General features: G+C 45.7%; 1 long non-coding RNA gene across 4 annotated transcripts; it reads right to left on the minus strand.

Moving 5' to 3' along the window:
• Window positions 1-852: 852 nt before the first annotated feature.
• On the minus strand, window positions 853-19,519 carry LOC110143827 (uncharacterized). 4 transcript variants are annotated; one of them, XR_002315704.2, is made up of 5 exons: window positions 19,063-19,519; window positions 17,447-17,582; window positions 17,140-17,341; window positions 12,181-12,285; window positions 10,005-11,837 (listed from the first exon to the last, which is right to left on the minus strand). It is a non-coding gene; the product is annotated as an uncharacterized lncRNA (long non-coding RNA). The 4 variants fall into 4 exon arrangements; XR_002315703.2 differs by lacking the exon at window positions 12,181-12,285 and having other exon boundaries at window positions 19,063-19,179; window positions 19,285-19,514; XR_002315705.2 differs by lacking the exons at window positions 10,005-11,837; window positions 12,181-12,285 and adding an exon at window positions 853-1,422 and having other exon boundaries at window positions 19,063-19,515.
• Between the last annotated feature and the right edge of the window lie 5,204 nt (window positions 19,520-24,723).

Genomic DNA, 24,723 nt, shown 5'->3' on the forward strand with positions numbered 1-24,723 from the left:
CCCTATATGCAAAACAGAAAAAGAGACTCAGATGTATAGAACAGACTTGTGGACTCTGTGGGAGAAGGCGAGGGTGGGATGTTTCAAGAGAACAGCATCGAAACATGTATATCTAGGGTGAAACAGATCACCAGCCCAGGTTGGATGCATGAGACAAGTGCTTTGGGCTGGTGCACTGGGAAGACCCAGAGGGATGGGGTGGAGAGGGAGGTGGGAGGGGGGACTGGGATGGGGAATACATGTAAATCCATGGCTAATTCATTTCAATGTATGACAAAAACCACTGCAATGTTGTAAAGTAATTAGCCTCCAACTAATAAAAATAAATGGAAAAAAAAAAGAAGTCCGAGGTGAAGATGGCGGCAGCATTGGCTTCTCCTGAAATTTCTCTCCTTGCCTTGCAGAGGGCCTCTGTCTTTCCACGTCTTCACGCGGTCTTTCCTCAATACGTGCCTGTGTCCTAACCTCCTCTCCCCATAAGGACACTAGTCACATCAGATTAGGGCCCACCCTAATGACCTCCCTTTAACTTGTTAATAATTATCTCTTTAAAGACCATATCTCCAGATAAAGTCACATTCACAGGTACTGGGGGTTAGGACGTCAGGCTATGAAACTGGGGGGAAGGGAGGGGGCACCATTCAGCCCATAACAGAAGGCCTCAATATAATTTTTCTAAAACTCTTCAGTTTTTTAAATGTTCTCAGTTAAAGGCAAGTTAGGACACTCACTTGGCTTCAAATGGAAAACCACTTGCGAGTCTTTTGAAGACAAATAACTGCTTTTTCAAAAATGTCATTGCCAAAAAAAAAAAAAAAATGGCATTATCAATAGGGACATTGTACATTGGCTTTTATTTTGGAGTCCCTGAAGTGTCACACTTCCCTACTGCCAAAGGCTGTTCACTGCACACACAGTATAGTGACAGTCATGCTCGCCAGGATCTTTTTCTCCACCAAAGGCCAGGTCCAAGATGGAAAAAAGCTCAAGCAGCAGAGAGGCTGGATGGAGGTGGGGATGTGTTTACGTGCAGACAGTGCTTCTTCCTTTTAGTTTTGGAAACAGGAGCGAGACACAGGTATGCTGCTGGGCATCCAGGCGGACTCTTAGGTTACAGATGATGGTGCTGTGACTTCAGTAAAATAGGTTGTTTGTCTCTCTGGGGTTGACCAACTGCAACTGAAGTCCCCAATTAATGGTTCCCTGTAGCTTCACATTTTGCTTTCTAACCTCAGAGTTTCACTCTGAACAGGTCAGCCTGTGATTTGCTCTGGCCAAAAGGATGCAGCAGAAGTGGCAGAAAGCCCGTTTCAAGTCTAGACCTTAAGAGGCCTTGTGCACTTCCTTTTGTTCTCTTGAACCACTGGGCTGGGTTGCATCTGAACTTTGGCCTTACCATAGAAAAGAAGCCCAGTTCTCATGCTGGAAGGATATGAAAGAAACATAGACAGTGAGATGTGTGACCAAGAGTCAAGGTACCCAGTCAACAGCCAGATAATCTCCAGAAATGGAGCCACCTAACCCATCCTCAACAGACCACAGATGAATGGATGAGACCAGCTGCAAGTGCTGACCTGCAGAATCATGACCTTAAAAATATGATTGTTTTAAGCAACTCAGTTTTGGGGAGGTTTGTTACACAACAATAGGTAACTGAAACAAAAGCAGTATGTGTGAATGAAGTGCTACAGTAACAAAATCCTAAAATATGTGGCTTTGACTTAGGGACCAGACAATAAGCAGAAAACTGAAAACTATAGAAATCTCAAAAAATGATGACCCATATTAAATAGTGCAAAACAATTAGTAAAGCCATTGCCTGTGGAAGATAGTACCTTGTGAAATTTTAGGTTTGAGCAATGAAATTTCCAGGCAGAACTTGAAAATGTCTACTGCTGGTTAGTTTGTAAGCCGATTTGAGAGGGAACATAGAAGGTACAGAACAGGCTAGGATGGAAAAGAAAACTTTCTTATATCCAGTGAATCAAACCAGTAAAAGATAAAACTTGGGCCACTGCCAGTAAGATAGAAGCTTAGAATAAAATACAAATTAAGTTTGTAGTTATAAGACCCTTGAAGGAATTAGAGCAGTGCCTAGAATACTCTCTTGGCTGGACGAAAGGGCTTCTAGGAGCTTTAAAGATACTATCCCATAGTAGCCTGAGTGCCAGAAGTAGCTGAGAAAAGGTCTATAAAGTCGGGCATGTCTCAAAAGGATCTGGTGAAATAGAGTGGATTTCAATCAGATCCAAAGGAACCCCAAGAAAACTTGTCAAGGAATTGGGAGGTGAAACTGCCATCAGCCTGAACTAAAAGGTCCTAAATCAAAGTTGTTCAAAATTGTAAAAGACCTCTGAATCCCTAAAGGCTTACAGCAGGCGAAAGGCTGAGGGTTTTGCACATTTTCCTGCACCCTCATCAGAAGTGGTGAAGGAGGGTGATGGAAAGGAAGATGTCCCAGAGGGAGAAGCCAAAAACCAGTGCTCCCATCCCCGTGGACGGGAGAGCCAGTGCCTTGACCAGGACTGCTGCCCGGCCCCAGAGTGTGGGAATGGGGCAGTGTGCGCGCTGAACGATTTCAGAGTTGTTGATGGCCTGTGCTGTCCAACCTTCCCCTCTTTGGATGTCCGTGTTCACTGTGGTTATCCCATGCTTGTTTCTTCACTATGTATTCAGTGTGTGGGAGGCAGATAGCTTGTACTTTTAGTTCATAAGCCTTTGGCTCAACAGGAACCCCATTTGGATCTGCTGTTAGTCCCAAGATCCTGGACTTGGAACAGCATCCAATGCCATAATTACATGCAAATTTTGCATGTCTTTGGGAGGAGAGTGAGCATTATTGCCTGTGAACATTTGTGGGCAGACTGTGGTGTACAGATTGCAAAACCTATTGCAGTTCTCTGCCCATCCCAGTATCCAGGGCGGACCTGGCAGCTCCATCCAGAAGACGTAGGGTCCAGCTCAACCCTTGAGGCCAGGTTGTCTTCATGCCTGGGACTTCATGCTCCTGGCTTGCTCCTCTGTTGGGTGGAGGTGCTGGGGCCAATTTGGTTTGACAGTCATTTTCTAAGGACTTAAAGCCACACTCAAGGTCCCTGTTGTTCCCGGTGACACCTCACTGGTGTACGACCATGGCCTCTCACTCTATTAAACCAAGGTGGAGGTGGGTTGTCCCAAGAGGGACACAGTGTGGTAAGAAAGCTGAGGATATAAGGAGGTAACTAAGGCTTGTGCGTTTGTGCAAGCTCATTTGCTCAGTCATGTCTGGGAAACCCATGGACTATAGCCCACCAGGCTCCTCTCCATGGGGATTTTCCAAGCAAGAATGCTGCAGTGGGTTACCATTTCCTTCTCTAGAGGATCTTCCTGACCAGGGATCAAACTCAGGTCTCCTGCATTGCCAGTGGATTCTTTACCACTGAGCCACCTGGGAAACCCATTGAAAAACTTTCCCGTGCTGTTACCCTGGCAATCCCCACAGTGTTCCTAAACCAGATGCTTCTCTTATTTTGCTGAATGAAGGGAAAAGGCAGAGCCATTCCTTATGTGCCTCCATTACCATCACGTGCTGCTGTGCTCGGATCTCCACCGGCTCCCTGGGGGACACCCCGGTTTGTGCAGGGCCTTTGGCCGTGGGCCCTCACCAAGTGCTGTGCCTTCCCTCCTCCTCTTCCTCTCTCCACCTCTGCTCAAAACTCTTCCCACTGGCTGGACTCTCTTTGTCCTACTCCTCCCGGCAAACGCCCACTCTGATGAGCGTCAACTGCTACCACCACCTCCTTCCTCTGAACTGTGCCACCTTCTAAGACATGCCAAGACAGATGTCATCTTTCTGCTGACATTTCTGCCTCTACCCCCATACTGGCAGCTCCAGAAAGACAGGAACCGTTCCTTCTTCTTCTTTTTTTTTTAAATCCCCAGAGCCTATCGGAGTGTCTAAGATTGAGATGGAACTTATCCAAATTCACAAACCACCAAAACAGACAGTTCAGGGTTTCCTGCTAAGTCTCAATCACACTAATCACATCCTATGGCTCTGACTCTCAACATGAATGGCCTATTGCTTCCCAATAATACATTTTCTGTGACATGGAAATGGACTTTTGAACAGGAAGCAAAATTCAGAAGGTGCACACTTTTCTTCATTACTTCACCATAACTACCAGCATTGTAGGAAGAATTTCAGGTTGTATAGTAAACAGAAAGGTGAACATTCATTTGGTGCATTTCAAACCTAGTTGAAAAGCAGAAAGCACTTACATACCATTGCCACACTCAGAACCTAGTACAGTATCGTGCATCTATTAGTCATGTGACCTTTCGAAGTTTACCATGTGCTTTAACACATGTTCTTCTCACTTGATGAGAAAACAAGTGAAAGCAGAATTCATCAAAAGGGAAATTATCTGAGTAGGCCTGATGTAATCAGAGGAGCTCATTAAATCTGGGTTGAGAGACTCAGACAGAGATTGGACACATGAAAAGGATTCAGTACAATGGAGCTTCTCCACTGCTGGCTTTGAATGGAGGCAGCCTGTTGGGAGCTGAGAGTGTCACCCTGCTGACAGTCAACAAGAAACCTCAGTCCAACAACCTCCAGGAACTGAATTCTGTTGATAACCCACAAGAGCTTAGGAAAGGACCCTGAACTCCACATAAGAGCGCAGCATAGCCTACACTTTGATTTTGGTCTTGTGAGACCCTGAGCAGAGAACCTGGACTTCTGCCCTAGAGAACTGTCAGCTAGTAAATGGACATTATTTTAAGCTTCTAAGTTTGTGATAAACTGTTATAGTGTGATGGAAAGCTAATTTAGGACATGTCACCACAAATTCAGATTTGACTCATGTTTTAGTATCTTTGAGGTGCTAGGGGTGGTGTTGGGAAAGATTGTTTATGTTAAATTAGCTAATCCTCTCTTTACTCCTTCGTGGATCATAAAGCAGTTGTACTGTTTGGATGGTATCCTCAAAACAGACATTCTCAATCAAACAACAATTCCATGCCTCTTGTTAGGGTGTGTCGACTTAAAAAATGCACAGCATGAGAGTTGTGAGTTTAGTTTTATTTGGGGCAATATGAGGACTGCAGCCCAGGAAATGGCACCTCAGAGCTCTGAGAAACTATTCCAAAGAGGCAAAAGGCAAAGGTCAGTATATAATGTGATTTTGTTAAAGGGGGGAATACAGACAATCCAGCACATATTTTTTTCAAAAGGTTTCTATTAGTCTCATGAAGCTTCTGCTAGTCATGAGAAACAGTTGTCACCATGAAGGATTTTAGTGCTTTTCTAAATATGAGGAGATATAAGATTTGGGCTCATAAAATGAGCTGCTGAGAATATCTAACTATCTGAAGATGTCTCCTGCCCGTGTTTGGTTGAGTAGAGAGTGCCTCATTTCTGCTTTCCACCTGAACTCCTTCAGCATCTGCACCCGCACCAGATCATGTGTAGATGATCCACAAGGATCATCTAATCCTTGTGGAGGTAGATGGCAGGCACCCATGGCAGGTACCAATGTTTAGTTGACAGGTGGTTCCTGTAGAGAAAGATGTGTGATCCAGGCTTAGAATAATTAGTGCTCGGCATTCACCCAGCTGAATGATTGGTTCAGAAGTGAGCACATGATGTGAGTCAGTCCAGTCAGAGTCCAGTGTGTGTTAGTCATTCAGTCATGTCCAGCTCTTTGTGATTCCATGGACTGTAGCCCTGCCAGGCTCCTCTGTCCATGGGATTCTCCAGGCAAGAATACTGGAGTCGAGAGTCAGAGTCCAATAATTTTTTTCAGTGATTGAGTAAAAAAAGTTATCTCTTATTCTGGGCAACGTGATGTGCAAGCTGGGAGGCCTGGAACTGCTGCTGACATTTTTCTCCCGAGACAAAATAAACAATAAGAGACTCCAAGAGAAATATATCTGGATCCTTGATCAAACCATACCTGAAGCTTTTCAACTAATATCCTTTTTAGGAGCCATAGGCTAAATCATTTCCTCCAATTGTTTAAGTCATTTTGAATTGGGTTTTCAGTTCTTTGCAAGTAAAGCCATCCTAATACATTATTATTCCTATTGGATGGATGACAAAATCAAACTCAAGAAAGTTATTCCCCAAGATCACAGCTATTAAGTGGCAGGATTGAGATTTAAAACTCAATCCTTTAGCTCATTCCATTACACAAAGTACCTCAGCCAACTCACCTTTATCCCATCCTAATGGGTAGAATACCTTTACTTCTCTAGGAAAAAACCATACTCATTTTAAGGATTCTGGCTTCTCATTCCTGGAAAGGGACTCCCAGCTTCACAATCTGAATGCTTCTACATCTCCATTTCCAGAACCATCCTATGTCCCAGTCTTCCCAACCACAATTTAAGTCCAATAAGAGCAGAACTCTTTTTTTTTTTTTTTTCACTCACTTCTTTTTCCTTTACTGGGTCACAACCCTGCCATCATATGGAAATAAGCATGAGACCTTTCCGGTTAGGTGGAGAATGGGGCTTAGACCAGCACAGCAGGTGAGGAAAAGTGCTTTCCTGGTCTCTAAATACCCCATCAGAGCTGGTGTCAGTCCCTGAGGAATGTCTCAGGAGGTGGGCAGTGAGTAAACAAAAGAGAAAGCCCAGACATAAATGAGAAGTCGACTCTTTAGCAAGAAAATGTCCCATTAATCACTGTCAAGACACCCCCACCTCCCACAGGATGGCATCTGAAAGAAAATTAAGTAACCAAATACAAGTTCCTTCCTGTCAGTGGAAGGCAATATTATTAGCAAATTAGCAAACATATCCATCAGTGGTAAAAGAAAATCAATGGGTTTTGGAGTTTTACAAAAAACAGGAAAAAGCCTAGGAGAAGCGATATATCAATTCTAGAGCTTGGTGTTTCTTTCACGGGGATTAAAGCGGCCTCACAGACCCCGCTCTTCTTCCTCTCCCACCCTTTTCGGGGGAGCGGGCCTCACTGCGTTCACTGCCTGCATATCAGCCAAAGAGCCCCTCACCCTGGAGTTGGGGGTGCGTTTTGGGGGCCATCACTTTAAAGTTGTTCTGGAATATGTGCCTGGTGTGGGAGGGACAGTGTGGAGCTGAAGGTGCCTGGCGATGTCATCTTCCAGCATTTTCCCTGCTGAGCAGTGAGTGGCCGGGCAGCCAAGCAAGAGCCTTCAAATGACTAAAGGAGAAGGAAGAGATGGTCTCATGTCCTGCGTTTAGAAAGGCAGGAGGATGCTTGGACCGTACAGAGAATGGCCCATGCAGCCCCACGCAGCCCTGAGATATTCCTCAGAAACTGAGACTAGCTGGATGGATATTCAGAGACAAGGTAGCGCTTTTCCTTGCCTGCTATGCTGATCTAAGCCCAGTTCTTCAACTAACCAGAAAGGTCCTTGCTTACTTCCATATGATGAAAGGGTTGATGGCCTAATGTAGCCCCTGACCTCCAGCTGGTGGTCCTGGGAGAGGGGCTCTTGCTTTATTCACGTCTTCTGTTTATTCTTTCTTTTTTTTTTTTTTTTTTGAGAATCTAAAAAGAAGTGAAGCAAATGAACTTATTTACAAAACAGAAACAGATTCACAGACTCAGAATGAACTTATGTTTGGGGGTGGGGGGCGGGAAGAATGGGGGAAGAGAGTGTCAGGGAGTTTAGGACCTCCTGAGCAGCACAGGGAACTCTGCTCAATGTGATGTGGCCCCTGGATAGGAAGGGAGTTTGGGGGAGAATGGATACATGTGTATGTATGTCTGAGTTCCTTTGCTGTCCACCGGAAACTATCAGCATTGTTAATTGGCTATGTGCCAATACAAAAGAAAGTAGTGTTTGTTTGGTTTTTTTTAATAATCTGATAATAATTACAAACCCTATTGTTTAAAAAAAAAAAAAAACCTGTGTTCTGGAGATTCACACATACTTTGGGGGCTCAGTAACTAACTCCAAAGAACTGCTGTCTTAAGAAAAATCACTCTTCTCTGGAGACAGGCCCACCTGGCACTCTTGATGAAGTGTGGCTAAGGACATGAACCTGGCATTCTGCATCAGGGCAGCCCAGGTTGCTTTGAACTAACAAAGGGGCCTTAAATCATGGAAGGAGCATAGCCTCCTTCCGACATCTGGAATTTTAATGAGGTAGGATCAGGCAGACAGAGCCAGAAAGAGCAATTTAGGGTCCATTGAAAAGCTTTTTTTATATAAGCATCTTGGTTGATTTTTCAAGCATGCAGCCGGCGCTTTAATAAAGATTTCTGTGAATTAGTTTGTCTTGTTGAATAAATGACCATTGCTAAAATGCCTCCACCTCCCCAACCCCCTGCCACTGTGTGGCTTTAGTTATTTATTATTTCGCCTCTTGTAAAGCTCGACTTAAGTTCCAGGTGTGCACATGACTCTCAGAGGCTGGCTGGCTCCCTCCACTTCTTGGGGTGTGGCTGACATAGGTTAGAGGGGCATGTGGAGCTGAGAACTGCCAGCCACTCACTCTCTCCCTCCCCTCCGCATCCACCTGCCTTTCCAGAATCTTGTCTGACACGGGGGACAAGCCGGGAGCAGGCCACTTGCCCTGATGCAGCCCCGATCCACCATGATAGAGGGGAGACGGCAAAGACTCGAACGAACCTGTCTTTTCCATCTTCAGCACCAGCGCTCACAAGACAAGGCCCTCAAACACCCAGGTCAGTTCTCTTCCACTGCCTGCCCATGTCCCAGGCTCTGAGTGCCGCGGACTGCCTCTGCTGCGGCAGTGCCAGAAACGGGCTCTGCGCAGTTTCCCCATATAGACCCACCTCTCTGCGCAGAACAGGCTCCCTCTTCCCTACAGCCCAGTTGGTTCTATCCTCCCTCCAGGTCTCCTCATCCTTAGGGACTGGGGCGAGGAGAAGGAGAGCTAATGGCAGTGGGCAGCCCACTGGTACAGCGCCCCCTTCCCCAGGGATTCAGGAGCGGGAGCACCTTCCCCACATCCCCTCCAGGGGGCGCCCATCCCTGGCTCAGCAGCACACCTCGTCTGCACGGTGCACAACTGTGCCAGGGGTGTGAGTCGGGAGAGCTCATCGCCTTGCCTCCCGGGCCGTTGGGTGTTCTGGGGACCTTTCTGTCCCTTCCCAGGTATGGGGTTCCCCACCTCAAGAACTGCACCCATTCCAGCAGTGATGACACGAAGTTTAGATAGACCCAAGACCATAGGAACCTGAAAACAACTCCAGAAGTTATCTCCCTCAATGTCTTTATTTGAGAGATAAGGAAACAGGCCCAGAGTAGTTAGAAAAGGAAGTGTATTTGCAACGTGTTTCATAATAACCACTCACCTGATGTTCACGTGCATCCCAACTCTAGGCTCCAAATTGCTGCATCTGGGCCTTTCCATTTAAAAAAATGTCCATCTGCTGAGAGGACTGAAGGTCTAGGTGGAGCAGTGTTAAAAATGATCTCATATAAATAGAGACCGGCCCAGAGTGAGAGGAGACTTCTGTCTCTCTACCACAGATACAACATGGTGGACAAAAGCAGGTTATAATTGAGAGCATTTTAAGAATAGCCAATTAAGCTAATTCTCGCTTCAGAGACTCTGTCTGCCAGTGGAGTTTATCATATCTTTTGTATGACTAAACTGAAATCAGTGTTCTGGACAGTCACGGCGAATGTAGATATTTTTCAAATAGAAATGATAACTATTAATGTGAATAAGAACTGAATGAGCAGGGAAACTGGTTCATTCCAACAAAGATAAGGTAGGTGACTGTGTCCTTTTGGGAGTCAGTAAAATCCCCAGATGAGTCAAACTAGTTCTAATATACCAGTTAAATGTTGAAAAGAAGTTTTTTTTTTTTTAAAAAAAAAACGAAACTAAAAGACTTATGTTCAGTCACTCAGTCATGGCCGACTCTGGGACACCGTGGACTGTAGCCCACCAGTCTCCTTTGTCCATGGAATTTTCCAGGCAAGAATACTGGAATGGGTTGACATTTCTTTCTCTGGGGGGGTGGGGGGGGGGGGGGGGGGGTTTGACACTGAAGATTTACCTAATAGAACAATCTAATCAAGAACACAAAAGGCTCCCAAGAGCTTTCCTTTATTCCTAAGAGGGTCAGGGTTACCATCACCACCCAGCAGCCAAGTACATTCTCCATGCCTCCACAAAGAGAGTTCATCTTTTTCTTCTCACTTTCTTACCCTCAACTGTGTGTCTGATTCCAAAATTTTCAAATAACTTTTCATTTTGGTCTGCACCAAGAGAAACTGGCAGAAGGGAGAGGGAAGTTGGTTCTCACTGTCCAGCCCCTCAGGACACAGCTCGGGACAGTCGGACTTCACAGGGAGGACCATGGCTTTGGGACACAGAGGGGAAGCCTGCAGTTTCCATCCTCACCACCAGGGGTGGTGAAGGTAGTGAAGAGCTTGGTAGTGAAGAGATGCATGGAGACGGCACCTTTGTCTGGTAGCCATGTGCCCCAAGGATAGTGATGCTCGCTCACCTGACTAGGTTTGCATCTCATCTTGAAAGCCAACCCTGAGGTTTTTATGAACATTGTCTTTTATAAACAAGAGGTGTCAAAAGTCATCTGAAGAATAAAATGGGGGTTGCATGCTTTTGAGGCATCATTAGGAGAGCTGTAAGCTAATGTTGATGCCACTCACTGATTTTATCAATTATCAGCACCTATCTAATACCTGCCCTGTACCAGGCACTGTGTCCAGGTCCATGAGATGGACAGAGTTCCTGTTTTCTGAGAGTTTGTAATCTAGTGGGGAAGACAGCTAAACAAGCCTGTCTTTGCAGCCTATGGCAAAAGCTGAATAAAGGTTAAGTTGCTAAGTCGTGTCCAACTCTTGAGACCCCATGGACTGTAGCCTGCCAGGCTCCTCTGTCCATGGGCTTCTCCAGGCAATAATACTGGAGTGGGTTGCTGTTTCCTTCTCCAACATAGGAACACAAAGCAAAGACCTTCTAAGCCTGCTCTGGGTGTGGGAGCTTCTGAAGGGGATGACACTTGTCCCCGGAATGAAAGGATGACGGAGAGCTCAGCAGACAGAGGGGTTGGGGGTGTGGGTACAGCAAGGTGGGGAGGGCACCCCAAGACAAGGACACAGCACAGCTAACCCACAGACACGTGATACTGCACCACAGCAAGCCAGAACATTTTAAAAATACTAAGCCGAGGACTTATAGAGTCCCTCCCCAAAAGGAAAGCCTTCATTTAGAATGCAAAGTGAAAAGTGAGTGGTAATCTTGGAACACTGAAACATATCCATTATGAGGAAATAATGTCATTGCAGAAGTTTTCATGACTGGCCAGGGATACTGAGAAAGAGGTGCAGAACCGTGGGCATTTGTTAGACTGTCTTCCAGTGTTGCTGAGAGAGCCGCCATCCCTCTCGTCTGCACTCCATCGAGTGTAATTGGGCATATCAAGCAATCAGGACATGAACAACATTTCACTTTACTCAGCTCTGTCTATCCACAGGGCAGCATTCTGATACTGATTTGGTTTCTCAGATACATTTCCATACTAAAAAGAGAATGTGCTAACCTGTCAATGGGAGCTTTTAAGTACTTCCTCTCGAGAACTCTTTCTCAATGAAAATGAATGATTTGCCATTTTGGTCTTTGGGCAACATCTTGGAAGTTGAGTATGAATGAACCAGGCCACCATGAGCAGATAGACTTGCTGAGTGAGCTGACAAAAACTTCTGCATCTTGTGATGCCACCAGGAAGCAGGTCTCCAGGGGAGCCAGCCCTGACACACTTCCTCACTGCAACACCAAGTTTCCAGTGACCGTGGGATGAATGGATGCTTGGCAGGATGTACATTCCAATGTATTTTCCCTGAGAGGAAGTGCATTTTCTGGAACATTATCAGAGAGGATAATTGAAAAAAAAAAATTCTTTATGAATGGGAAAGATAATACCCAACTAACGATGCTTTTTGTGAGCTATTGTTGTTTAGTCACTAAGTCGTGTCCAGCTCTTGTGACCCCATGGACTGTAGCCCGCCAGGCTCCTCTGTCTATGAGATTTCCCAGGCAAGAATACTGGAGTGGGTTGCCATTTCCTTCTCTAAGGGATCTTCCCAACCCAGGAATCAGACCCGTGACTCCTACATTGCAGGCAGATTTTTTACCACTGAACCACCAGGGAAGCCCATAGTTTTCGTCACTAGCAATAGAGGATGAAGTGACAGCAATCACCTTGGAAATCATTCACCAGATAGTTACAAAGTGCCTGCCATGCACAAGATCGTATAGGGCTACCGAGCAGAGACAGGCACAGCTTTCCTGCCAGGCACTTTCAGTCTAGAAAAAGAAGAAAATGTGTATAATAGAAAGTAGAAACTGATATGCACTGTAGAAGATATCTCTGAAATGCTATTAATAGCTCAGAAGAAGAAATACTACTTATTTTATGAAAACACTTCTGTAACCCTTAGTATGCACCAGGTACTGTTTTAAGCACTGAGTGTGTAATAGCTTATTGAATATGCCTAGTAATGTTTGAGGTAGTTACTACTGTTATCCTCATTTTACAGATGGAGAAACTAGGACACAGTGAGAAATTTTAAGAAAATCCTGTGGCTAGAAAGTGGCCGAGCTGGGATTTGAACTGGAGTGGTGGTTTGGTTCCAAAATCTTTATTCTTGGCCAGCCCCCTGACATCTTCTAATGGCAGCTAGAGAACCCCAAGGAAGCGTTCATGAAAGTGAAGATATTTATCCAGAGCCTTGAAGAGGGTGGGTGGCTTTGGGCTGTGCAGACATGGAAGGAAGCACATGCCGGGCAAAGTAAACAGTGCTTGGGGAGGCAGGGAGGCTGGCACGCCTGGGACTATTGTTTCCTAGTCAGCCAACAATCATGCTACTGCCTCAGCACAAGTTCAGGTTCAGAAAGAATAACTTGTCAGAATAAAGGGCCTGAGTAAAGGGTCAAGTATGAGGGACAAACAATGGTGGAAAATCTAGCCTTTGAACTTCAGTTTCCACAATTTCCATTCATTCTCTTGGCCTCAATCATTAGTTGAGTAACTGACTCAAAAAACAGGCATGGGTTTGATAGGAGCACACCAACAGTAAGGTACCGTAAGTAGAGCAGTTCAGATCTTATCCTGACATGGCACAGACCCAAAGGCAGGGTTATAGCCATTGCGCTGAAGCCTCAAGGTTTGGTATTTCCTCATCTACAGGGAGGGGTAAACAGACCGCATTTTATTTTCATCTATCCCACAACAGAGGAGAAGGCAATGCTGGGAGAGCTGGGGTAATGTTCTCTTTCTTAAGAAAAATCCAACCCTATTTTAAAGGCAAGATCTCTTCTCTTGCTGCAAGGATGCCTCATGAGGCTTTAAAAGTAACCAAATCATAATGGAAGCACCCTTCACAAGCAATGAAGTTCCTCCCCAAGTGTCGGCCCTGAGTACTGAGTTTAAGAAACTGCATGATATTTCTTTGAACTAATTCCTGATTTCCTTCATCTCCATCTCCTTGGTTAAATTGTGATTAATAACCAGGAAGACTGAAGGGCAGGTCTATGATCACACAAAAGCTGAGTCAGGGCAAGGGGATAAGTGTGCCAAGGTCTTGGCCCTTGTCTTCCGGAATGACGTAGAGAGAGGCTTCTTTTGATGCAGACACCAGCCTCTGGCACATGCCCATAGGCTCTGGTGGAGGCAGCAGTACAGTTAGAGTGGTCATCTGCAAGTAGTTCACATTTGAATAAAATACAGTCCAAAAATAGGATCCTCGAACTCACCCTCCCCATCCCAAGAAGCTGCCTGGGCAAAAGGGAGAGGTTGTAAGATTCGGCTCCAGGGAGACACCAGTGTAAATACTTGCTACATAAAGCACATGCTAGTTGAAAGGAAGTTACCCAACTTCAATGAATCTCAGTTTGCTTACGTGGAAAATCGAGATTATCACATTATATTTAAGAGGCTATTTGGAAGAGTCAAATACCATGATATAAAGCACTTATCATAGTGCCTGATACATAAAAGATGCTCAGAAAGAGCATCCTCATAAGAGACCCTCAGTTCATCTATATCCTTGTAACAGCATACATTCTGAGTACACACTATTATAACCATTCTTCCTCCACTTCAACAAGAAGGCAACCCTGAAAATCAGGGACTCAACCCTTGTAAAAGAGAAAAGAACTGGCATGAATAGTGCTAAGAGTAGAACCAACATCAGAGCTGGTTGGAGGCCATGACAGGAAACACAGACAAGAGAAAGGCGTTAATTTTAAAGGGTGTCATGAAGTCAGGAGAGACAAGTATTCAGGCCTCCTAAAGTCCACTGTCTGCTGAAGCAGCCATTCATGCCTCTGGCTGACGTCACTAACAAGATCCTCCCACGAGGACCTGGAGCATCAGCACCAGCCAAGGGGAAGGATGGGTTGCCTGATTCAAAAGGAGAGGAACTGGCTACTGACAACATAGCTCCTGAGAAATATACAAAATATAAGAAATACATGAGGTTCCAGGGTTCCCAGGCAACTGTATCATATCAATATCTCCAAGGATTTGCTTGCCCCATGCCCAACACAATTGTTACAGCCTCGCCTAGGTCTCAGGTGTGCCCTCAGAAGATGAGGCATGAGTGTGGAGGCTGCTATGTGGCAGAACCTCTCTAACGGTCATACTACCTCCAGGCTTTTCCATTAGACAGAGAAGTAGTGCTCTAGGATGAGAATTACCACAGGGTTGGACCTCCTTTTCAGTCAGAGACAGCGCTCTGTGAGGAGAAAGTCAATGGCCAGCTGACTTTTTCCAGACAAAGGGACAGAGCTGGATGGGGAGAAATGCTGGCTGTCAGGCCCTCCAGCTCAGACTAGGATCAGCCCTCTATGAGGAAATATTCCGGAGGGAAAGCCCATCTTTTCACACAGAGACAGCGCTCAATGAAGATAAACTCTGAATGGCCGGCCTTTTTCAGACAGAGAGAAAACTCTCTGAGGAGAAATGCTGGATGTCTGGCTTGCTTTGTCAGACAGGAAGAAAGGGACTCGCTTTATAAGGAGAGATGCCTGTGGGTCGAACCTCCCCTTCCAACACAGAGACAGGGCCCTGGAGAGAGAAATACAGCATGGTCGGTGAGGAGAAACTCTGGATGGCCGGCTCTCTCTGTTAAACTGGCAGATAGCTCTCTGTAAGGGGGGATGGCCGACGTTCAGCCTACTCCTTAGACAGAGAGACAGCCTCTAGGGGGAGCAATGCCCGATGGCCAGCCCTCCATCTCGTAGAAACAGAGCCCTCAGAGGAAAAAGGCAGGAGGTGGGAGCCCGCCACCCACTCAGAGACAGCGCTCTAGACTCTGGGAGGAGAGATGCTGGTGAGCCAGCCCTCCACTTCAGACAGAGACGGGCCCTCTGAGGAGCCATTCCCAGCTCACTTTCTGGACAGAGAGATAAAACTTTCTGATGAGAAGTGCCTGATGGGTGACCTTCTCCAACTCAGAGAGACAGCACTCTGATGAGAAAGAGAGACAGCTCTTTATGAGGAGAAATTCTGAATGTCAGCCTCTTTTTCAGTCATAGAAAGGGCTCTGAGAAGAAGAGGCAGATGTCCAGATCTCTTTTTCAGACAGGCAGATAATTCTCCATAATGTGAAATGCCAGAGAAGATGCTGCAATGGAGATACAGCGCTGGAAGAGGAGAAATGTTTTCTGGTTGGCATGCTTTCTCAGATAGCTCTCCACGAGGAGAAATGCCTGATGACAGACAAGCAGACAGATAAATAGCACCTCAGACAGAGAGTGCTTTAAGGAGAAAGGCTGGGTGGTAGGGTCTTCATCTCAGAAAGAGACATAGTGCTCTGTGAGGAGAAATGCCAGATGGCCTGTGCTCCATCTGAGAGAGAGAGCACTCCCTGAGGAGATATGCCAGATGCCCAGGGCTCCCTTGGCCTGCACGGTGACAGAGCTCCATGAGGAGAAATGCTTGGAGGGGTGACCCTCCTTTTTTGACTGAGAAAAGAGAAGAGACAGTGCCAGAAGAGAAGAAATGCTTGCTGGTTGGCATGCTTTCTCAAACAGAAAGACAGCCTTCCACAAGGAGAGATGTCCAACAACAAACAACACCTCAGACTGAAAGATGGACCTCTAGAGGTATGTGACCAAGACATGTTCCATCAGCCCTCACTTTTGGATGAAGAGACTGTGCTCTCTGAGGAGACATGCCTGGTGTCAGACTCTCTAAAAAGAATAGGAAACAATCAGATGTACTCTATGACAAAGATTATATATATAGTTAAACAGGGTTTCCCAGGTGGTGCTAGTGGTAAAGACTCCACCTGCCAATGCAGGTTAGGTATAAAAGACACCAGTTGGATCCCTGGGTCGGGAAGATCCCCTGGAGGAGGGAATGGCAACCCACTCCAGTATTCTTGCCTGGAAAATCCCATGGACAGAGGAGCCTGGGAGGCTATAGTCCATAGGGTCACAAAGAGTCAGACACAACTGAAGCGACTTCACACAGCACATTGTTAAACAAAAGAAGCAAGTGGCAGGAAAATAGACACAGAGTAGTCCCATTTTGTTTAGATTATACACACAAAGTGTCTGTCTATATGTGTTTGTATGTTTTTACAAGTCTAGAAAGATACACACAAAACTAGTGACAGTGTTTATCTCTGGGAAGGAAGGTAGCATTTGGTGGGGTGAGAGGAGAGAATGAAAGGCAACTTCTGTCATAAATAGATAACATTGTTCAAATTTTCTATATCTGCTGATTTTTTGTCCATTTGTTCTATCAATTATTGACAGGAATATTGAAAAAAGATTTTTCTTTTGATAGTTGTGGATTTGTCTACTCTTCCTTTCAACTCTATCACATTTTGCCTCATGTATTTTGAGGCTTCACTGTTTGGCACCTTCAACAAGAAGATACAAAATCCTTAGTAGGAATGTACTTAACAACAGAGCTTCAATATACATACCTTCTTAGTGAATTGACCTCTTTACATTACATTAAGTAATGTCCCTGTTTATCTCTAGCAAGATTCTTCATTTTGAAATCTACCTTGTGATAATTAATATAACTGCTGCAGCTTTCTTTTGATTAGTGTGATGGTGTATCTTATTCAGAAAGGCTGGGAAAGCACTTGTCGCTGGTGTCAGAAATGGAGATTGCTACAAGGACTCAAATGCAAAACTTACTGGTTTCACAGTGTTGTCTGAGACTTCCGCATGCCTTCCAGGACCCCTTATCAAACTTTACTGAAGGAAGTTTACACCTCTGAGGATCTGCTGGGTAACTTGAGGAAAGGGCCCATGGCAGTCTTTGGTGCCAGAAAATCCTGGCCACTTCTTCAGAGGTGTGAGCCTTGAGGTCATAGCACTACAGTGGAAATCACAAAATCTGATTCAAAAGAAAGGCATAAAGGAATTCAGTTATGCACATAAAATCCCCAGTCCAGCCTTGTCCTTCTCTATTGCATTAAGGAGACGGGAGTGAAGGGTTTACCTGATCCTTATGTGGATGTGGAGATTCTTGGGTAAATCAAGGCATCAAGGCTCTGTGCAGTTGTCTGTTTTCCCCCTTTGCAATTCCTAGGACTGTGAACCTCAGTAATTAGCATGGGGTCAGCCTGGAGTGATTTCTGCAATGATAAAGGAGTATTAGAAATGTCTATTGTTAGAGCTTCCCTGGATAAGAATCCACCTGCCAATGCAGGAGACACGGGTTCAATGCTTGATCGGGGAAGATCTCACATACCCAAAGCAGCTAGGGTCATGCACCACAGCTGTGCATGAGCCTGTGCTCTAGAGACCAGGAACCACAACTACTGAAGCATTTGCGCCCTAGAGCTGGTGTTCCGCAACAAGGGAAGCCAGTGCAGTGGGAAGCCCATGTGCCACAACTACAGAGTAGACCAGAGAAGCTGGTCACAACTAAAGAAACGCCTGTGTAGCAACAAAGACTCAGCACAGAAATTAACTGATTGATTAGCTATACAAATATAAATGGGCCTCAGCTCAGCTGGTAAAGAATCCACCTGTGATACAGGAGATCCTGGTTCGATTCCTGTGTCAGGAAGGTCCCTCAGAGATGGGATAGTCTACCCACTCCAATATTCTTGGGCTTCCCTGGTAGCTCAGATGTTAAAGAATCTGCCTGCAATGTGGGAGACCTGGGTTTGATCCCTGGGTTGGGAAGATCTCCTGAAGGAGAGCATAGCAACCCACTCCAGTGTTCTTGCCTGGAGAATCCCCACGGACAAAGGAGCCTTGGCAGGATATAGTCCATGGGGTAGTGAAGAGTCGGACATGACTGAGCAACTAAACACAGCACAATTATATAAATAAATAAATTACATAAAATGTTATATAAATAAAATTACATAAAATAAATAAATAAAATTATATTAAAAAGGAAATGCCTATTGTCAGCAGAATCATATTCATCCCTTAAAAGTTTAAGATATACAAATAAAAGTTTAAGATATAACAAATATATAGCATTAACATACAAAGAGTTACACATTCATTTGAAAATAGACTTCAGAGTGGTTTTTAATAGCAAAATATGATTTTTGAGAGATTTAGTTTCATAAACTATCTTAAAATATAGGTTTTAAATAGTATTCATTTAAAATTTCAAATGGTTATTTCATTCAGAATATGCTTCTTAAGTATTTCCTTTAAATTAAACAAAAATTCTAAACTTAAAAAAAAAAGAAATGCCTATTATTTTTGCCACTTCCATTGCCACCTCACATGAATAGACTATGATAAAGACATTATGCGGGACTTCCTACTTCTTGGCCTTCAAATGCAGCAGGTGCGGGTTCAATCCCTGGTCAGGGAGGTAAAAACACACATGCCTCAGGACCAAAAACCCAAAACGTAAAACAGAAGCAATGTTGTCACAAACACGATAAAGACAAAATGGTTCACATTAAAAAAAAAAAAACTAAAAAAAAAAAAACCAACCCAACATTATGGACTGGGTGGGAAAAGTCTTAAATCCCACCTTCATAGTTCTTTCTTAACCTCCCATGCTACCCAGAAGCACAGGGCAGAACTTCTCCCTGCTATAATGACACCAGATGTAAATGACTAAATGGAGAGAGAACACACCTGGGGTTAGGCAGTTTCTGCCTCTGACCCGTCCTGGTCTTGTTGATGATCACGGCACCGAAGTGTACTCATAAAGAGCTGTCACCGCAGCTGCCCTCCGTGTGATGCCATCAGTCTCTAGCAAAAGATCATGAACACCATCCCCATCTTCTTTCCTCGTGACCTTTATGAGGGATGGTATCATTAACACAAAGACTGATTTTTCTCAAAGAGGAGACTCACCGGGTATGCTGGATGAAATTGTAGATACAGCTTGTCTGATTTGGGGTCTACATACGAATAATAGAAGGTTAGCCCCACTCAGGGGAACTGTGCCTTGGTGACCTGCCTGTGCTGTGACTGGTCCAGCAAGAAAGGGCCAGGGCGGGGTCAGAAGGATGCCTCCGTGCAGAGGAGGGACACTTCATAGTGATGGCCAGAGGGCGAGACCTCGATTGACATAGTGACTGGGGTACAGAGGAACAGAGGTGATGAGGTCACAAAAGAGAACCACAAACCAGTGAAAACAACAAAGAAGAAGCAGATGTACAGACATGGACAGCAAGCTGGTGGTTAGCAGTGGGGAGAAGGAGAGAGGGGGGACAACACAGGGCGTGTGGAAGGTGCAAGAGAGATAGGCGCAAGGATGTATCATACAACCTGGGGAAGAGCGTCAACAACTTCAGAATTGTAAATGGAAAGTAACCTTTAAAAATTAAAATTAAAAATATGTGATAGCTACTAAATTCTAGCACTATATTAAGAACAAAGTATTGTTTGTATGCAGCTTCAAAAACCAGGCTCTGAGCCATCCTCAAACCCTGGCTCCAGCCAGACGTTCAACCGAGCATGTCTTTCACTCCCATGGGGCTGGGCTGACCACCTGCTTACACTCTTTCCAGGAAAAGAGAGTTTAAGCCTGTAAAAGTGTGTGCTGGTCACTCAGTCGTGTCCAACTGTTTGAGACCCCATGGACTGTAGCCCACCAGGCTCCTCTGTCCATGGGATTCTCCAGGCGAGAATACTGGAGTGGGTTACCATGTCCTTCTCCAGAGGATCTTCCCCACCCAGGGATCGAACCCCGGGTCTCCTGTGTTGCAGGCGGATTCTTTACTGTCTGAGCCACCAGGGAAGCCCTTAAGCCTGTAAGCGCCACATATAAATGCTCCGCTTTATAACTTGCCTGTGAGATGAGTTTGCAATAAAGTCCCTGTTGTGTTATTCCCTAAGTTCAACAATAGGGGGCCTGAATGTGAAGAGAGACAAACCCTCAAATTTTTCTTTCACACCGGAAACCGTCCACACGGGACAATGACACACACCACTCCCCCCTCCCCATCAACCAAAATGTCATGTGAAGTTGGGCCACCTCCTTCTGACTTGGTTTCTTCAGAAGTTGAGCCCCAAAGTGAGAATCTGTCTGATGACAAAACTGGACGTAAGGAAAGGCAAAGACCGCAAATCTCAGTGTTCTGTGTGTTTCCAGAGAACCCAGGGCCCCTCACTGGCTGGTCTCTCACCTCTGTTCCCCGGACAGAGAGCATCTCCTCCCAGGTACCAAGGAGTGACTGTTGGACACATGGAGGAAATTGGACATTTTCAAGCATGTAGGAGGTAGTCTGGTGGCTCAGCTGGTAAAGAATCCACCTGCAATGCAGGACACCTGGGTTGGGAAGACCCCCTGGAGAAGGAAATGGCAACCCACTCCAGTACGCTTGCCTGGAAAATTCCATGGACGGAGGAGCCTGGTTAGAATCCATGGGGTCGCAAAGAGTTGGACGCGACTGAGCGACTTCATTTTCTATTGAAAAATGACTTTTGTCTTTTACATACAGCAGCCACCTCTAGGCCTGGAGTGGGAACTGTCCTGAGAGTGGATTGAAACGAAGAGGCTGAAATGGAAAGAAAAACTCAGGCCTTCTAAAATGAAAAATGGAACACAGAATAATGTAACTCTCTTCCACAAGCAAATGGTTTTCTCCTGCACTGTGGCCCAAAGGCCTGTCCTGCATTTGCCCGCTTCTCTGGGGGGCAGGTCCAGTAACGGCCCCTGTGAGCCCTTCAGAACAGCTAGAGCCAGTGCAGCCTGGATAGGCGTGGAGACACCCATCCAGGCTGATCACACCCTCTGGGCTGGGATTCTGGAATTGCTAACAGGAGAAGTTAGCGTTGTAGACAACCAGGAGGCCAGAGAAAGAGGCCAGCTAACCTGCAGGAGAGAGGAGGAGAATGACCAGAAGACATGCCACTCAGGTGCAGCACCAAGGGTTTTCTAGTCCCTGGACCCAGGTCTTCCCATGACATGCATTCTGTAAATCACCCCTGGACCCTTATAACGCCCCATTTTAGGTAATATACTTAAAAAAATAACAAAAAATAACCCTTGTTCAGTATTAAAGGAAATTTGACTTGGGCTTCCATTGATTGCCACTAAAAGGATCTAAACTAAGATAGAGGGCTTCCCCGGTGGTCCAATGGTTAAGAACCCGCCTTGCAATGCAGGGGGCAGTGGTTTGATCCCTTGTTGGTGAGGATCCCACATGTTGCGGGGCAACTAAGCCTGTGTGCCACAACTACTGAGTCCCAGCTCTGCAACAAGAGAAGCCACTGCAGTGAGAAGGCCAAGAACCATACCAGAGGGCAGCCCCTGCTCGTTGCAAGTAGAATAAGTCCATGCGCAGCAACAAAGAGCCGGTGCAGCCAAAAATAAATTAATTTTTGAAGATCTAAAAACAATCAATAAAAGAGTGAATAGAAAAAACAGAAGAGAAAGTTCTTTTTCATCTGGACTTTATCTCACCCATGGGTGTCTGACTACCTCCCCCCACCACTTCCACATTTTGATGATGGGGGTTTCTCACATGTGAGTCACCTCTGATTCTGTGTGACCTTTTGAAGGCTGCCTGGCCTCTTCGTGCCTGAACTGCTCATCTGTAAGATTGCAGATGGTTCAGCCACCACCTAGCGCTGGTGGGAACCCTTGCTGAGACCTCAGGATCCTTGAAACCCAGTTTGCACAGGCAGGATTGTTGCACGAATGAACCCAGTGCTTATTAAATTAGCCGCAGACTGTTCTTTCAGCCCCGCATGTTTGGGACTCTCTGTAATTCGGTTCCTTTCTCAGCACCCTGGCCCAACTCAACAAAAGCGTCCTTGTAGGAGGGAAGGCTCGTGATCGGAGGAGTAGGTGGAAGGTCCTGCACTCTTTGGTGGCAAGGAGCCCATTTCTAGGAGAGCTGGAGTTGAAAGAGAAGGGGATTTGGGGTCAGGAATCCTGGATTTCAGAGCTGGCTCCAGAATTTGCTGGAAGTCTGGCCTTGAGTGAGCCTTTCAAATTCGCTGAGTTTTACTTTCCAGATCTGTAAATTCAGGGTAGAAATGATCTCCCCTGTTGTGGCATTGTTGAGAGGATTCAAGGGAACAATATTTGAAAGTGCTTTGTACGCCACAAATCCCTTCCCAGACCGTGTTGTTATTAAGTGTCATGATAGCAATTTTTTTTCACACGGTGTTCAGATGCTGCAAAATAGATATAATATCTTATTTTTCATAACTGACCTAGCTGTCCCCAGCAGTGCCACCTCTCTGGGGAACAGCAGTCCCAGCAAGGACATGGATTACAGCTTGTCAGACACCAAATGCTTTCTACATGCCCTTTATCTAATTCTCCCAGCAATCCTATGAAGTAGGTGCCAATGCCCATTGCACTTGAAAGAAAGGAGAGACTCAGATCGGCTTGTTAACAATATCTGAGTCTTCTCTTATTTCAATGGTCTCTTTTCCGTTTAAAGCAGTCCTTTTCAAGGAAATGCTGAAGTTCTACCCCACTCCATACTCCTCCCCAAGACGACCTCTGAGCAGCGAGAGTTCAAGGAGTCCCTGTGTTTGCAGAGGTGGTCGCTGAAGCCCACTGCGCCCTTGTACCTCGGTCCTTGTGCGGCATAGCGCCCCCTGTCTGCCTGGTGCTGCCAGTGCTGTGGCCCCTCTCGGTCAGCCAAGCCCGGTATCTCCGCTGCCGACTCAGCCCTCTCGGGCTCTCACTGGAGCTGAGTGTCCCCCTGACCCTGGCTGAGGACACTGTGGCGCTTCCAGCCTACAGGGTCCTTCTGGAAACCTCTACTGTGGCAACACCCCACACAAGATCACCATCGAGCCCTCTCCACTTGGCCAAGTCCCCCTTGCGGGGATCATGGAAATTCTTGGATGCCTTCCAAACCACATGGGGGAGCTCTGCCCGGAGGCTACGTCCCATCCATTTTACTCTGATGTAGTCACTCCCCAAATATTTATTGAGCATCTACTATGTTCGGGGCAGTGTTCTAGATTAGGGGGATCAGTGAACAAAAACAAAGATCCCTGCCTTAGCGGAGCCTACATTCCAGCAACTCCATGACAGTGAAGCGGGTGTCCACTTAGGGGTCTCCTCCCAGAGTCCCAAGATGGGGAGCATAAGTCCCTCTTGTCTTGGCCTCCCTCTCAACGAACATTGCCCCTCGGCTGGGGAAAGTCACACTCATCTCAACCCGCTCTCCGTTCCACATTTCAGAGAGCCAGAAGGCATTTCACTTTATCATTCTTATTGGCAACGACTCCCTTTGCCCTCATTCGCCCCCTTCTGGGCAGTGAATGGGGAAAGGTTGAGGGGGTGTCTGCTGTCTCCTCCACTCTCTGATACAGATCCAGCTGCTTTCGGCTCTTAAGAAGCCAAAGGGAAATACTTGTAATTTAGAAAAACTTCCCCTCTTTCTACAAAATCTGACTTCCACAAGCATTATTCTGATAAACAAGCAAAGAAAGTCAACTTTGAGATTCAAAATCAAGTGGGGACCTGCCCTGCAGTTCCTTGGGTGTGTCCAGCCTCGAGGTTCCAAGTCAAAGGTACAGTGTTGACAGGGAACCAGAGATTTCAGGGGAAAGTGAAAATACATGAGCAACCTCAGGGACTAACCAGGACAGAAATATCATCAAACACATCTCACATTCTGACATATATGCTGAAGGTCAGTAACTTCGTCATGTGCTCCCTTGCAACTTTCACTGTGTTGGTGGGGACTGTAAAGAGAGTCACACTTGGGAAATCTTTCCCTGAATGAGCAAATGATCTATTAGAGAGCATACTTCACATTTTTCACATCTAGGAATAAAGTCTGAAGACCCGAGACTACAGTCAATTCACAACACATTGTATTTCACTTTTATTTAACACCCAACAGGGAGGAGAAACACGAAGACAGTTCTTGCCTGTGAGTAGGAAAACTAGCGCATGTGAGGCAATGACTCACCTGTTTAATCAGGGAAGAGAGAGTGGAGTGGGGGATGGAATTCTCCAAAGTTCTTCCTAGAAGAACTTGAGATTGAGGTCATCAGAGGGAAGGAGGCAGAGGACAGGAGGAGCGGCGGGCTCGGGGCAGGAAGCAGGCTGACACAGACCTGGATGACCAGAGTGGTGGGAAATGAAGCCAGACAGGGAATGGGGTAATGGGGAGAGCCCCAACAAATCATACAGAGGATCTTGGACTTGAAATGGTTGACCTGTTTGGGTCAATATTTAGTTGACCCAAATATTTTCAAGCACAAAACGAGCTTCTTCTTTTTTAAAAAAATTTTATATTGGATGGCTGATTCATGTCAATGTATGGCAAAAAACCACTACAATATTGTAAAGTAATTAGCCTCCAATTA

This window comes from Odocoileus virginianus, chromosome 32 (genome assembly GCF_023699985.2).
Source record: "Odocoileus virginianus isolate 20LAN1187 ecotype Illinois chromosome 32, Ovbor_1.2, whole genome shotgun sequence".
NCBI classification, from domain to species: Eukaryota; Metazoa; Chordata; class Mammalia; order Artiodactyla; family Cervidae; genus Odocoileus; species Odocoileus virginianus.